The sequence below is a fragment of the Silene latifolia genome, chromosome 10 (assembly GCF_048544455.1).
Source record: "Silene latifolia isolate original U9 population chromosome 10, ASM4854445v1, whole genome shotgun sequence".
NCBI classification, from domain to species: domain Eukaryota; kingdom Viridiplantae; phylum Streptophyta; class Magnoliopsida; order Caryophyllales; family Caryophyllaceae; genus Silene; species Silene latifolia.
In genome coordinates, this window is record NC_133535.1 from 109479651 (window position 1) to 109494026 (window position 14376).

A 14376-nucleotide genomic window follows, 5' to 3' on the forward strand; every position below is an offset into this window, starting at 1 on the left:
ATGAGATAATACTCCTTCTACTTCAAAATCATTATTTGTGTCTCATAAGCTATCTTTGAATATCTAGTGTATTTATTCTAAAGATAAAGTGGGAGAAAAATGAAGACACAAAGAATACAAAGAATAATTTGTATGCTTGAGTAAATGAGATCTACGAAAGAAAGAATGATTTGTATACCAAAATAGATAGTATACATGAATAGATGAGATCTATGGTCTTGATTAGATGAGATCTACACGACAAAAGAGACCAAGTGAAGTAATCAAAAGAATATGTTCTTAAGATAACTACACGAGGAGACCAAAAGAAAGTTCTTGAATGAAAATGACTAAAGAAAAGTCTCAACAAGAGATTTTGCTAGTTTATGACCTAGATATAAATAGAGTTTCAATGTTGATATTTACCTAAAAGCCTAAATGAAACAAAGTTGCATCCTTGAATATGAATGAGATTTATGATTAAAAGTTGCAAAGAAAGATATGCCGATATCTACAAGAGCTAAGTTAATTGTTAACCACGCTAGTGTCATTACTTAACCTCATTTTGAAAATGAAATGGTTAAACCTCCTTCCGAAAAGGGTATTTTGAGAAGGACGTGTATTAAATGGGATTTCACATTTAAGTAATTGATGGGGCATATTCTGCACCCGCTGACCGAGTCAACACATTGAGCAAGGTCAAAGGTATCCACAAGCAAGTCAACGACTTAGACAGCCTAACCGACGCAGCCCGTCGGCCTGTCACTTGGGCCTCGGCTGGGACAACTAGCCAGCCGGGGCACATATCCGCGTACTCATATCCAAGACCCCTCGGCGGCGAGTCAACAGGGCCCGCCGGCCTGACACGGGTCCCTCGGCTGAGGGTAGATCAGTCTTTCCACCTGCTAGCCACTTGGCCACTACGTGACAAAAGGTGAAAGTCTATAAATACTCCTCAACCCTCATTGAGGAAAGGATCCGAAAAATAACCTAAACACCTCATAATCTGGTAATATCTTCCTTATCTCTCTACAATATACACTTCGCCAAATAACATACGACTTAATCCTTTTAAGTTTACTGACTTGAGCGTCGGAGTGAGTTCGCTCGGTGCAAAGCCGAGCCCTCAGTTTGTTCATTATTTCAGGAGACCGAAAGGAGGATTCAATCAAAGACGTCATTCTACAAGCACGGGTGGTAACAAATAACTGCTCTGGAATTACACCCGGAACAATTGGCGCCGTCTGTGGGGAAGATACTAGAAGCTAGTCACATTCATTCCCAAACACAAAACAAAAACCCACCCAAAAAGCTAAGAAGATGTCGAAACAGCAAGAAGTATTCGTGACCGACGAAACCGAATTCTGCCAAGATGATATCGTCCACAATTCTGGAGTTGTGCAGCCCCCCACCGGCCGAGTAACTCAACCGGAGTACGGGATGCCAATAATACCAGATACGCCGCTGCCCGCCGACCAAGTCACCATCATGGGACATGTGGTTGATGCAGCTAAACTGAAACTACTCCTGGACCTAATAGGTAGCACGCCGGCTCACACTGTCACTCCGACAAGAGCGGCGACACCCGTCCAGGAGACCAGGGCCCATAATGTGACTCCGAGAGACTTGAACGAGCACCTTTGGAAGAAGGCCCTGTCAAGACGCCGGGAGCCCAGTGCTAGTGGTAGACTGAGTCCTTCCCGCACTCGCGGAGGACGGCGTCGCCGCAAAGACCGACGAGGCATGCCCCGAGGAGTGAAGAAGTCCGACTCACCAGAGTCGGAGAAGAAGCCCGACTCACCAGAGTCGGAGAAGAAGCCCTTCCCGCCACGGGGAGAGGAGCCGGACTAGGGATGCGAGAAGCCGATCGCCGCGTGTCGTTCGACACGTGGTCAGACAGCCCCTCAACCCCTATGTCTTAGAAACCCCGGTGCCGACTAAGCTAAAGTTGCCACCCATATCATACAAAGGAGAAGGCGACCCAACCGACCACGCCGAGGCTTTCGAGTCTTACATGTCGGTTTGGGAGCAACCTGATGAGGTTTGGTGCCGAGTCTTCCCGACGACACTGCATGGGATGGCACAAAGCTGGTACAAGGGGCCGCCCAATGGGTCGATATACTGTTATGGCGACCTAAGGGACATATTTTTGGCCCAATATTCTTGCAATAAGAGGAGGGCCGTCCGGACATCGGATCTCCCGACTATCAAACAGGAGGGAGGCGAGTCTCTCCGAAGTTATGTGAAGAGGTTCGACGCCAAGGTTCAGCAGATTCGTGAGCTGAACAGCGAGCTGGCGGCCTTCGCACTGATGAAAGGCCTCCCAAGAGGGGACTTAAAAAATGAGCTCATCAAGTGCGGAGGCCTGAACTTAGACTCCGCCAGGAAGATGGCCGACCAAGCCATTAAGGTGGAGGACTACCACAAAACCTGGGTAGGCCCGAGGCCGGGCACTCGAGAGAGTAAGAGCCGCCGGAGGACAACCGGATGAAAGACGCCGTGACAATAATAGGTCACGGTCGACAGTCCGCCAGAAACGAACTCGGCGGCGCCGGGGAGTTCGGGACCGTACTACCAAAAGCGGTACAATGATCACACCCCCAAGTCGTATCTGCGCCGAGGTCTTCGCCCGAGCAAGAACGAGGGTCGAAGTGGGAAAGGCCCCCCGGCCGAGGGGGACGGTGACACGAGCCGATCTTGTGAGTACCATGGCCACACCGCCACTTAATCGACAACTCGCGCATCTGAAGAATGCCATTGAAGAGCTGATCCGGAAGGGGAGCCTCGGCAAATATGTTGCCAAAGGCCAAAAGACTGATGCCGGCGGTTCACATAAGAAATCCGTCTTTGAACGGATATGAGTGATCCATGTTGTCATCGGGGGCAACGAGAACGGCGGGTCCGCTCATGGGCACAAACGGCACCTGAACGAGCTATATCAGGCCATCAACTTTGTGCCCAAAACAGCGATCCCCGCTTCCAACATCCCCGATATGACTATTGGGAAGAAGGACTACGAGGGAGTCATCGCCCCTCACAAATGACCCACTCGTAGTCCACTTGGACATAGCCAACCACCTTGTCAAGAGGTGCCTGATTGACACAGGCGCCTACACGAACATCATGTTCAGAGAGTGCTTTCTCAACCTCGGTTTGAAGGTTGAGGACCCGAGCCCCCGCACCAATCCGTTGTACGCTTTTTTCCGGGCGGCTGGTACCCCAGGGTCAATCGGACTACCGGTGATGTTCGGCGAAGGGAATGCGGCTAAGAATGTCCTAGCTGAGTTCGTGGTCATTGACGGCTCGTCCGCCTACAACGTTCTCATAGGCCGAGTCACTCTGAGCGAGGCCGATGCAGTAATGTCCATCCGGGCCCTGACACTGATGTATGTCTCGGACCGAGGGGAAGCGCATAAGCTCGTTTCAAAGGACGAGAAGGACGAGGTGGTCAACGTCTAGATATCTGCCAGAGGGTGCAATATGCAATCCCTCAAAGTGGCAAAGAAGTCCGAGAAGGGGAAGAGCCCATCCTTACAACAGGAGGGCGACCACATGGATGCAACTGTCGGCATGGTCGAAGGAGCCGAGACTGAAGAGGTGGAAATTGACCCAGGGCGCACCGTAACTATCGGTGTCAACCTGGAGCCAAAATTCAGGGCCGCTCTCCTAGACCTGCTGAGGAGGAACAAAGACGTCTTCGCCTACTCAGCGGCCGAGATGCCGGCGTGAGCCGGGAGGTAATTGTTCACAAGTGAACGTACTCCCCACCGCTCGCCCCCGTCAAGCAAAGAATGAGGAACTCTTCAGCCGAGAAGGATGAGGCCATCAAAGCCGAGGTAGATAAATTACTAGCGGCGGGCTTTATCATGCCTTGTACTTATCCTGAGTGGTTAGCTAATGTTGTAATGGTGAGGAAGTCATCGGGGGCGTGGAGGATGTGTGTAGATTTTACCAATCTTAATAAAGCGTGCCCCAAAGATTGCTATCCCTTGCCTCGAATAGATAGTTTAATCGACGCGACGGCAGGCTACACTATGCTGAGCCTGCTGGACGCCTTCTCAGGGTATCATCAGGTATTCATGGCCGAGGAAGACATGCCTAAATGCGCATTCATCACCGCTAACGGCACATACATGTATAAAATGATGCCGTTTGGTTTGAAGAACGCCGGCGCAACTTACACAAGACTAGTGGACAAAGTGTTCCAAAATCAAAAAGGGCGAAACATTGAGGCTTACGTCGACGATGCTATTGTAAAAAGCAAGTCGACAAAATGAGCACTTGGCCGATTTACACGAGACATTTTGTTCACTAAGGAAATACAAGATGAAGCTCAACCCAATGAAATGCAACTTCGGTGTCCGGCAGGTAAGTTCCTCGGCGTACTTGTCGGCGCCGGGGGTTGATGCCAATCCGGACAAAGTCCAAGCAATCCTGGACCTGCCGGAGCCGAGGAATCGAAAAGAGGTTATGATGCTGACCGGGAGGATGGCGGCTCTAGCCCGTTTCATCTCTCGGTCAGCCGACAAGAGCACCCCATTCTTCAAGGTGTTGAAGGGGAATAAGGACTTCAGCTGGGGAGAGGAGCAGAGCACAGCTTTCAAGCAACTGAAAGCTCATCTTCAGACTCTCCCAACCCTGTCCAGGCCGATGCTGGGGGAGACGCTATATCTGTACATAGTAGTTACCTCGGCCACGGTCAGTGTCGTGATCATCAGGGAAGAAGACAAACAGCAACACCCAATCTAATTTGTCAGCCATACGTTGTTGCCAGCCGAGAGAAATTACCCGCTGATTGAAAAAGCGCCTTTGCTGTCATCGTCGCCGCAAGGAAATCAAAACCCTACTTCGACGCACATCCCGTGACGGTCTTAACCGACCAACCATTGGAGAAAGCATTGGAAAAATTTGAGCAATCCGGCAGGCTCATCAAATGGGCAGTAGAGCTATCCGGCTTCGGCATTCAATACAAGCCGAGGCCCTCGATAAAGGGGCAGGCACTTGCAGACTTCCTTGCCGAGTGCACTTACCAAGAAGAATCACACCCCGAGGTATGGGAAGTATACACCGACGGGTCCTCCACGGCGAACAGCTCAGGAGCCGGCATCCTTATCATCAGCCCAAACGGGGACGAGTTTGAGTATGCCTTGAAATTTACCTTCTCGGCCTCAAACAACGAATCCGAGTACGAGACGGTGATAACCGGAGTCGAGCTAGCTAGGGCTGCCGGGGCGGAGCACATCATTTTGAAAACAGATTCACTTTTAGTGGCTAATCAAATCAGGGGAGAGTACGAGACTCGAGACGACGGAATGGTAAGATACCTGGAAAGGGTAAAAGCTGACACCTCAAAGTTGAAATCTTTTCAGATACAATGCATTCCCAGGTCTGAGAACAACCGAGCCGACGCTCTCTCAAAGTTTGCCAGTTCAACCATCAAGAATGTCAGCCGAACCGTGCTGGTGGACATCAGGAATGCCAAGAGCATCACTGAGGCCGTCGGCATGGTGGGTAACATAGAGACCGAGACGATGTGGATGACTCCGATAATGAAACACAAATTGACAAATGAATTACCGGAGGACCGCAGTCTCTCGCAGAAGATAAAGAGGATCGCAGCAAGGTACTTGGTGTTTGAAGGGGAATTGTACAGGAGGTCCGTGATAAGGCCACTCTTGAAATGTGTCGGCCCGGTAGACGCGGAGCTATCTTGTGACAGAAATTCACGAAGGCTTCTGCGGCCATCACATGGGGGCAAGAACACTAGCCCACAAAGCTCTCCGAGCCGGCTACTTCTGGCCCACCATGCTTGCGGATTCCAGAGCCAAAACCAAAAAGTGCAACAACTGTCAAATGCATGCTCTGGTGATACATGCACCATCCCGAGACCTGCAGCCGGTACTTAGTCCCCTTCCTTTTGCACAGTGGGGGATGGATCTACTAGGGCCATTTCCAACGGCATCCTGAGGAAGAAAGTACTTGATTGTCGCCGTTGACTACTTCACCAAATGGGTTGAAGCTGTAGCAGTACCGGCGAAGACGACAGCAGCCGTAAGAAAGGTAATCTGAGAAAATGTCATAACTCGTTTTGGGTTACCCCAAGTCATGGTATTTGACCACGGCCGAGAGTTTTGGAGTGACACAATAATTAACTTGTTGGAGGAACTTGGTATCAAGTTTGTGTACTCCTCCGTCTGCCACCCACAGAGCAACGGACAGGCGGAGGCAGCCAATAAAACAATCCTCAACGGTCTGAAGAAGACAGTCGAAGACCTAAAGGGAAGATGGGCCGATGAACTACCCAGCGTCCTGTGGTCCCTTCGAACCACAGAGAAAGAAGCAACGGGATACAGTCCATTCCACTTAGTCTACGGGTCCGAAGCAGTCCTGCCAATTGAAGCAACGGTGCCGACATTCAGAACGGCCACCTTTAACCCGGTTGAAAATGAGGAAGGTTTGAAAGCCTCCCTAGACCTGGTCGAAGAAAGCCGAGATACAGCACGCCTCAACTTGGCAGTATACCAAAACCGAATGAGAAGAGCCTACAACCGAAGAGTCCACAAAAGGGACTTAAAAGTAGGAGATCTAGTCCTAAGAAAGTTAGCCGCCGCCAACAAAGGGAACATTCATGGTAAATTGACGGCTAACTGGGAAGGTCCCTACAAAGTTGTTGAAGAAATGAGGCCGGGTACATACCGGCTGACAGACATGGAGGGTGTGCCTTTGATGAGCCATTGGAACACTGACAATCTCAGGAAATACTTTGTATAGCGGCGGAGGTGTCCAAGACAACTGTTGGCACCCCGACGCGTGTTTATATCTAATAAAGAATCATCCAAGTTTTCCATCAAAGTGTTTATCCCCTCCGTAGTCATATCGAGGTGGACGCCACGGCCCAAGCCGGGCAGTCACCCCAAGAAGTAGACACCACGACAGTCACTACCAGCGCAGTTGATACTCGCGAGAGCGACCAACATGCCTTAGGAACGTATAAGTACAGTTGAGACGCAATTCTAGCCGCCTCGGCCAACCGAAGGCCTGGCAGAGGAAGCGATCAATATGTCTACAGATACGAACGCTGTCACGCCGTAACCTCTAGCCGCCTCGGCCAACCGAAGGCCTGGCAGAGGACACAACGGTCGATACGCTAACATGTTCACAGCGGCGGTTGGGAAGCGCAATTCCGACGCCTCGGCTAGACCGAGAGTGAAAGAGGAAGCGACCAACATGCCAACATGTTTTAAAAGACGTTAAACACAGTTGAGTTATGCATTCTAACTGCCTCGGCCAGGCCGAAGGTAAAAACGAAAAAGCGCTCAATTAATAACGCAGGAAGACAAGGGAAGAATTGTGATCAAAGCCCCGGCTAAAGCCGAAGGCCAATAAACAAGCTTTATTAAAAAAAGATTACAAGCAAGGAGAATACAGACGACGGCCGTCCCCATAGGGATAAGCCAAAACACAACCTACCAAAGTTTTACAAAATACAAGGAAAAGAAAAGCAAAAGGTTACAGACATATCATTTGAAGCGCCAAAAGATGGCAGGGAGGAAAGGCTTAATAATTGGCCCCCGAACAGCTGAAGCTATCCGAGATGCCGGGTGAGCCTGGTGACGACCGCCCGTCTCCCTATACCTGTTGCTGCTTGCCATCGGCAACGTTAGCAGCATCATCCTTGGTGGGCGACCCAGAAGCTTTTTTGGCAGCCTCAGCCTCAGCTTTCTTGGCAGCCTCAGCCTCAGCAGCCTCAGCTGCCTTCATCCTCTCGGCTTCCTCCTTGGCCGCCTTAGCCTTCTCAGCAAGGGCTGCTTTCTCCGCGGCCACCTCCTCCTCCTTCTTCACCCTTGCCTCCTCCGCGGCCTTCTCTTTAGCTTCGAGCTTGTCATCAAGCAGCTCGTCAAATTTGTCCCACGGAAAGGAGCCATCCAGAGGAAAGAGCTCCCCAATCACTTCCCTGGCAGCTTCTTCGGCCAGTCCCGTGTGGGCGCACATGTTAGGAAGAATCTCGCGTTGGAGCGTCTCAATGTCCTCCTCCCTCTGGGCGATGATAGCATCCTTATTCCGGACCACCTTCCCCTGGGCCTGAAACCTGGACCTCCATTCCTCCCTCTGCTTAGCATTAAAGTCGGCGACTTTCTGAAGGTGGTCACGCCCCTCCAGCAGCTTAGCAGCTTCAGCCGCCGCAGCCTCAGCCTTGGCTCACTCAGCGAGGACTGCATTTTCAGCGTCCTCCCTAAGTTTTCTCTCAGCACGGACTGCCTCTTCGGCCTCAGCCTTGGCCCTCTCAGCCTCCTTGTTCGCTGCGTCGAGTTCAAGCCTGAGCCGCTCGAGCTGTGGGGCAGCTTCAGCAATGGCCTTCTCTTGCTCCACAATAAGAGCACCGGCCGTATCAGCCCACTTCGACAGCAACCTGGCCAAACTTAGGCCCTCCGACTTAATCTGTAAGGGGGTAGGCTTCGGGAAGGAGGTGACAACGGTGGCATCTTGACCACTTGCCTGCGCAGTTTTCTTCTCAGCACGTCGTTCAAAAGCGTGCCCGGTAGACGACGGCGGTTGATCTACAAAAAATTCAATTAAAGTATCCGTGTCAACATACATGGACATACCAGAGAGCCTGTCATCAGGAACGCCTAATGAACCGGCTAAGTCTGAGCCACAGGATAGATATGTACCATGCTTGGCCTTCTTGGTCGGAGGTCGCATTTCTTCGCCGGCAGAAGTAGCAGCAGTAGCAGCAGAGGCGTCAGCGGCAGCGGTAGGCTCTTTCCTCTTGCGGAAGAGAGGAGTTTCCACTGCCAAGGTGACCACCTCCTCGGCGGTAATATCAACGACCTCCACCGTCTCCTTTTCGACTGAAGGGAGTGGAGGTGGAACTGATGTCGACGCCGTCGCCGCCGAAGACTTTGTTTTCCGCGTTCGGCGCGGCATGTTACCAGCAACCTTTGCCTGGGCCGCCGCCACATTTAAGCCCTTCAGTTGCTGATCCATGAGATCATTCGGCGGCGTTCTGCGATCACGAGCCTGAGCCTTAGGATGAACATCAACAACTGACTTGTCCTTGGCAAGCCCCATTCTCCTAAGAATATCCTCTGACAGGTCCGGGCCAAAATGGTCTGCAAAAGGAAACGAAGCAAGAGTTAAGTGAAAGAAATAAATCAAAATTCAAAAAACAGAAACATTGAGAGCAGAGATGGGCCTGACACCGACCCCACTCACCCTGTGCTAGGGCCGGTATGAGGCCGACGTGGCAGAGCGGCGCATCCTGGAGAATGATCTGCGTCGGAGGGATCCATCCCTTCGGCAATCCATTATTCCCCACCTCAAACAGCCTCATCGCCAGCTTCTCATCCGCATTAAGAGGGACCTTGCTGGCGTCCATCTTAAGCTTACTCCGGGTGACCCATTTATCATGCTCCGCCTTACTCTCGCACCGCAAATTGACTTGGTGCTGGAAGGACCGGGGCAGGGGATAGTCATCCGGAACCTCAACGTACACCCACCGATCTTTCCAGTCCTTGCAGGAAGAAAGCTTATCAACGGAGACGTAACCCGGCTCCATTTGCACGCTGTACCATCCGACGCGACCAGGAAACGACGGCCGAAGGTGGTGAAGCCGACAGAATAAATTAACCGTTGGCACCTCCCCCTTGAAGAGACTAAGCCAGACAAAGCCGACTATGGTCCTAATAGCCAACGGGTGCAGTTGGGCCACGGCGACGTTCATGGCTCTAATGATGGCCATAACGTATTCATTCAGCGGAAACCGGAGCCCTTACTCCAGGTGCCAGATGTATACGCCGGTGCAACCCGGGGGAGGGCAACAGACGGCCTGACCCTCCTCAGGGATAACAATTTTGTATCCCCTGCCGAAGTAGAAATGGCCCTCGAAAAGTGTTTCGCCGGAACAACTGGCGAACTTATGGGCCAAGCACGGTCAGAGCAGACCTTACAGGCGTCGTCGTGATCCATGATGTACTGCCTCCCCTCATTAGGACGAGCCCTTTCAGCATCATCATCGTCATCATCAACATCATCATCATCCTCCCAATCCTCCAAAGCTTTTGGATCAACTTCGGGAGAAGGAGACCTAGGGCCCCCAGACCTTATCGGGATGGCGTCTAGTATCTCCTCCTCATCAAGACGCGACGGGGAACCCCCGGCGCACGGTTACTAGGACCGGCATCAGCAGAAGACATGATTCACAACGAAAACTTAACAATGAAAAAGTTAAAAATTTGTTTGTTTACCTTGAAGAAAAGTGCTACGCCGGAGTAACGATTATGAAAGCTAGAGAGAAGTTTCGTCAAAGAGGGCTAGAAAGAAGAAAATTTTTGAGAAAATGAATTTGGAAGGCCAAAATTCAGGGGCTAACTCTCCCATTTATAGGGCAAAGCCCACTCAATCCGACCAATCAGGGCAAAGCCCATGAAGCGTCAACCAATCAGCAACGAGACACATGTCAAGCATGCAGCCATGGAAGGTCAATCGACAAACAGTTACAAAACTTCTTCAACACGCTCCTTGACAGAATGCCAATCGACGTATCTTCCTCAACATGCTCCTTGGTATCTACTTGCCCAACGGCCCGCTGATTCAACCAAGCTTGGCAGCACCGGCTGGAGGCAATCAAAAGCACGCGGCACTCACAACCTCGGTCTCGGCCAGCGCCACTTTCTTTTCCACATCTGATGTCCATCACACATCCATGTGGAGGGGGGATATGATACGGTACGGCCTAAGCAGAACCAAGCCGAGGTAGAAGAAGCCGGGGCAGAAATTTTTTCAAACTTGCGCAGAATACGCTCAACACTCATCGAAGGTCCATACCACGGCATAGACTACGCTGGGGGCAAATTGATGGGGCATATTCTGCACCCGCTGACCGAGTCAACACATTGAGCAAGGTCAAAGGTATCCACAAGCAAGTCAACGACTTAGACAGCCTAACCGACGCAGCCCGTCGGCCTGTCACTTGGGCCTCGGCTGGGACAACTAGCCAGCCGGGGCACATATCCGCGTACTCATATCCAAGAACCCTTGGCGGCGAGTCAACAAGGCCCGCCAGCCTGACACGGGTCCCTCGGCCGAGGGTAGATCAGTCTTTCCACCTGCTAGCCACTTGGCCACTTGGCCACTACGTGACAAAAGGTGAAAGTCTATAAATACTCCTCAACCCTCATTGAGGAAAGGATCCGAAAAATAACCTAAACACCTCATAATCTGGTAATATCTTCCTTATCTCTCTACAATATACACTTCGCCAAGTAACATATGACTTAATCCTTTTAAGTTTACTGACTTGAGCGTCGGAGTGAGTTCGCTCGGTGCAAAGCCGAGCCCTCAGTTTGTTCATTATTTCAGGAGACCGAAAGGAGGATTCAATCAAAGACGTCATTCTACAAGCACGGGTGGTAACAAATAACTGCTCTGGAATTACACCTGGAACAGTAATGACATTGCTACGCATCATTATAAAATGAATGAGTTAGAGATTAAAATCTCTTTCCATAAGTTTAAGATTAAAACCTTTTCAAAATAGGTATTTTGAAAAGATATGTTGGGAACATATATGGTTTTATCTTAATAACTTGGCAAAGCAAAATTGATTTCAATTCTTGAAATGTTTCGATTGAGTAAGTTAATTACGAAACATGTAGAATTGAGTGGGAGTTTGAAATTATCATGTGAAGTCATGAAATTTAGTGGAAGCAATCATCTTGTAAAAATTTATAACTCATTACTCATTGAGAATGACGAGCTAGTACTGTCTTTCACAAAGAAGTATTTGGTTTTTTCAATACTGGATGAAAATGGACTAAGATGAATCCAATCACGACGTGGGATGTTGGATAGGCATTGAGATATGCACATCAAATCAACAAGGAATGTAGGTTATTCATATAGATGAAAATGGAATTACCATAAGTAGTCACGGTCATTCATTGAACCTAAGAATGGTTTATTACATGATTAAAGATTTCTAATGTTTCCGCCATTAGAATAATCATGCACATGTCCAATAATGAATCATATGCTTAAGAACATGATGAATCATTGGTAAGCCATATAAGAATCGTCATGAATTCTCGAGGAGAACTAATGAGCTATTCTAGTGTTTGAAAGAACACTTTGTTATGTGACAAGAAGTTGCACATATAGAAGTTTCAAAAACGCGTAAGGATTTATGAAAATCCTAAGCTATTTAAGCTAAAAGGAGAAATAAGAAGTTTGAAAAGATACTTGGTTATAGTAAGAAGTTACTCAAAACTAGTACTTTCAAATTTGCTAGGACTTATGAGAAGTGCTAGGCCAATCATCTTGACAATTGTTGCAAGATCCTACAAAACATATATCTGGTACATTATGAGTTGGAAGAACACTTGACTAGTGCAAGTTATATCGTCCACCATAATTCGTTTGTTATGTGATAAACAACAAGAAAGTTCTCTCAATGTAAAGAACCTAAAACTAGTTTGGGAAACTGGATATGTACTTGGTGAGATTCATGCTATGTAAGACAAACATGAAAATAAAGGAAAATGCAATTCAAGAGTTTGAACACATGGACACATGGTGTGTTAAACTCATATTGCAAATGACTAGTGTTTACACACTTACAATATACATCACAAGGTGATAATATGGTATTGACTACCCGAATGTGATGTCCACATTTGTCGTTTGAGTTATTATTAACTCACCTTATACCTTGTTACATCCAAACGGGTTGTAGAGACAATTGAACTCCGTTAAAGTGAACACGGATTAGCATTGTATTCGCCCATAGTCACTTACATGAGGTGACGTCTCGAAGTGACTAGAGTGTGATGCGATTGATGGAAAGTTCAAGTGCCATGGAGTCATGTGAGATGACTAGTCGATCACATAGGCAGACTGTTAGGAACACTTTGTCGGGCTAATGACTGCTTATAGAGTTCTGGCAAATTTATATAGCCTGGTCGTGGCAAGAGCTACTATAGTATTCTAATGAGTCGATTCTTTTGACTAAAAACTGTTCGCCTAAGGTGGCACAGTTTCAGATTAAATTTGATTTACGTTACTACGACCTTCGTAAATGGGGTCAAATGGGCATATTTTGGGTTATGATGGCTGTGGCTAATCGAAGGGAATAAGTGCGATAGGAATTGTCCACCCCTTGTCAGGGTTAAAACAATATCTCAGGGCCACTCGAGGAGTAATGAACTGGAAATGCGTGGCCACGCTCGGAAGGTATCTATGGTAGATAATTCCGGTCAATCAGTTATTCTCCAGATCTAGGAAACCACTCTCGATATGATCACTTGCAAGTACGACCCGAAAGACACCTTGCATTGAGTGGGAGATAGTAATAGGACAAGAGAATTGGTGACGCACACTTGTCGAGGACAAGTGGGAGATTGTTGGAATAAGTGTCCTCCGACAATAATGCAATCACAACTGTCGATCATAATGATCACATGTTTAAATCTCATTTTTAAGACTACATGAGGGATGTAATATTTTACAGTCAACTGCTCCACACATATCGGTAATGATTGGCTGACTAGAGTTTGACATTACTGTCATGCGACGGTGGTGATCAGTTGATCCCCTTAGGTTATACCTATAGGGAAATACTCTTAATTGATTATTTAATTAATCGTATACCGATACGAGTTAATTAAATTGCTTAAAATTGACGGATGATTTGTGAGTAAGATTAACGTGTCTTATTATAATTCGATTAAATTAGATACAGTCTAAGTAATCGAATTGTTTTATTACTTAGATAAAATTATTGTTTACGAAATAATTGAAATTGAAATTGAATGAATAATTTATTATAAATACAAGACGTTGTAATTTATAATTTGATAAACCGTTTTGGTACAAGTAATTACGAATTACTAGTCGATTTTGTATATGACATATTTTATGAGTATGTTGATTTTTAATATGTTAAAAATACATTACAATTTCACATGTCAAGTTACATGTCACATATGTCACAATTGACAAATGACAAAATAAAATGGACCTTCCATTTTATGTTAAGTGTGCCGAAAATGGGGAGGGTTAGGGTTTAATATTGTGTTAATTATTTTAAATGAGAAAACACAATGATTACCCATACTCTTAGCCTTGCATGCCTAGTTTGTCTTGGGTAGAAAAACAAGCTCATGCATTGGCCACCTTTCCCCCCTCCCCACCGGTTTTCTAGAGGTAAAAAGTCAAAGGTTTTTCTCTCTATCATTCACTACTTCACTCAATAATTTTCTAGTGTTAGAAAAACATTATTCTCTCTACAATTTGTGGAAAAACTTAGAGAAATAAAAACTCATAAAACATTCCTCTCTTGACTGAAAATACAAGAGAACAAATCTATATTTTGTGTCCATATTTTAAGTAAGATTAGTA